Below are 2815 nucleotides of genomic sequence, written 5' to 3' on the forward strand. Positions count from 1 at the left end.
ACACGACATGTGCTCGGCAGACTTCAAGCGAAAGCCGACGTGGGTGTAGACCACGACCTACCTAAACACCTAAGTCTCTAGTCCAGGTTTATCGCCTATTCGGGTTCCATCCATGAGGAGATCCGGCCGGAGTTTCGCTCACAGCCCCAAACGATGTGAACAGGGTTCCGTGACACCAAACGGGTGCCCGGTTTACCCGGCCACGTACCTACCGCATCACAGCCCACCCCTACGGTCAGCGCTGTCCACGGCCTCCAGTAGGCTACAAACACCAGAAACTACTTGCAACTCCTGGACAGAGGACTAGGGTGAATAAGAAGTCGAGCGGGGTCATATTTCAGGGCCCAATGCATGGTAGTAGCTGTATCTTAAATCACACATACAGATCTCAGTGCTTAAGGTCGGCTTCAATGAAACAACCCACCATGTACTCCTACATGGCCTTTCATCGATACCTTTACCAAATCGTGTTCACCACACCACTCTCATTACCGACATAATCATTTCACTCTAGCCCATCACCCAGATGAACCAGACCTGACACGACTCTAAGCATAGCAGGCATAGCAAGGTAGGAACAACACATACATATGGCTCAATCAACTCCTACACATGCTAGTGGGTTTCATCTAGTTACTGTGGCAATGACAGGTCATGCAGAGGAAGTGGGTTCAACTACCGTAGCACACAGCAGTTTGAAACGCGTTGTCTTAATGCAGTAAAAGAGAGCAGGAGCGAGAACATGGGATTGTATCGATATGATCAAATGGTTGGTTGCTTGCCTGATGGTTCGATGCACTGATACGGTTCTTCGTTAGGGTAATCACGGTACTCCTCGGAGACAGAACCTGCCGCAAAGAACACCGATACACAACCATCACCAAACAATGTGCAACAATATGATGCATGCATGAAACATGGCAATATGAGTGTGTTGGGCTAATGCAACTAAGACCAGAAGGGTTTGAACCAATTTGAACCAAAGATTCAAATTTCAAACTCATACATGGCCCTTTAAAGTGTTTTATCTTGTTCTGCATTAAACATCAAGTTAACTTGTTTAATCATGCATGAAAATAGTACAGATGGATAGATTGGATTTTTCTGATCATTTTTCATATATAACTTGTCTGATTTGGAGTTACAGATTAAAAGTTATGAATTTTTGAAATTTAAACTATATTCTGGAATTTCCTATATTAGATTAAATCCAGAAAATCAATTACTGCGTCAGCCTGACGTCAGTGTGACATCAGCAGGTCAACGGGACACGGTCCGGGTCAAACCTGACAGTGGGTCCCGCGTGTCAGGGTGATTAGCTAAACTAAAATTAATTAAAACTAATCCTAATTAGTTAACAGGGCTGGGCCCCACCTGTCATTGACTCAGGAGAGTCAACCAGGGCCCACCCGTGGTCAAACCCGGGTCGGCTGCACCGGCGTTTAGCCGCCGGCGAGCCCGACGCGGCGGCGGAAGTGGTTTTTGCCGTTCCGGCAACCAAACGAGCCGCGGAGGCCACCGGAGAGGAGCTGAGGACGAACCGCAGCTCTTGGTGGAGTCCGTTGGGGTCGGGGTGGCCGGAGTTGGCGCCGGCGACGACTTTGGCAGCCACCGGAGTTCGGCCGAAGTCGAACTTGACGCAAGAGGGGTCGGTGAGGAGCGGGGAGTAGCTAGTTAGGTGCTACATGACGCGGTGAGCATGATGGACACCGTGGAGTGGCCGGAAGATGACCGGGAGCACGTCGGCGACGAGCTCCGCGGCGGTGGGTGTGGTTGAGCTCCGGGAGGTCGCTACATGGCTCGGGAGCAAGAAAAAAGGGAGGGGAAGATAGCTAAGCTCACGGGGAGTTCGACGAAGCCCTTGGTGCGGCCGGGGACGGGCCGGAGCGAGGTCGGCGTTGAAGGGGATCTCCGGCGACGGCGGTTCAGTCGAGGTCGATGCGGTGGGCTCGGGCCTTGCGAGCGCTCGGGGCTCGGCTTGCTCGAAGGAGAGGAGGGTAGCGGAGCTCCTGGACACGGCGGCACGGCGTGGGGTTGACGGAGGGCGTGGCTATGGCGAGGGGGTGGCGGCGATGGCGTCGGCCATGGCGGGGGAGCGCGAGAGAGAGGGGTTGGAGGAGAATGGAGGTGTCCTGCGGGTTCACGGCGCTGCATAGAGCTCATCCATCCAGCCCCGAGGCGAGGAGGTGGAGCAGGGCGGCAGCCAGCTGCATGGCGCGCGCTGCGGTCGCCGTCGGGCACCTGCCTGCCTACCTGGCCGGCAAGCAGCTCGCTGGAGCGGCGCTGGGCTGGGCCGGCAGGTGGGCCGGGTGCTGGCGCCAGGTAAGTTTTTCTATTTTTTACTGTTTTCTGTTTTTTAATACTTCTGCAACTTTGTTGAATTAATAAAAATACTTAGGCAACTCCTAAAATCACCAAACTACTCCTGGTCCATAGTTGGATTATTTCCAACATGAAACATTTTAGTTTGGAGATATTTGAGCATTTAAATATTTTATATAATTTTAAATGCCCAAATTCAAATATTTATGATTTAATTCAAAAACCCTAAGATGGCCTAGGAAAATGTGCATCACTTTTGGCAGAGGATCTGAACCAAGACAAAAATGATGGGCATTTTAGAAGGGCATTTCAGGTTCATTGAAAAAGTTTTTAGTAAACCCTAATTGGTTTCAGAGGGGGCTGGGGGTTCTGTCATCCCCATTTCAGGTTTCTGATGAAAGAATAAACATGATGCAACACTCTAATGCATGAACTAGCTAGGGTGTGACAACTCACCCCCACTCAAAAGAATCTCGTCCCGAGATTTGGGTTC

Source organism: Triticum aestivum, chromosome 4B, assembly GCF_018294505.1.
Source record: "Triticum aestivum cultivar Chinese Spring chromosome 4B, IWGSC CS RefSeq v2.1, whole genome shotgun sequence".
In the NCBI taxonomy this organism is placed as follows: domain Eukaryota; kingdom Viridiplantae; phylum Streptophyta; class Magnoliopsida; order Poales; family Poaceae; genus Triticum; species Triticum aestivum.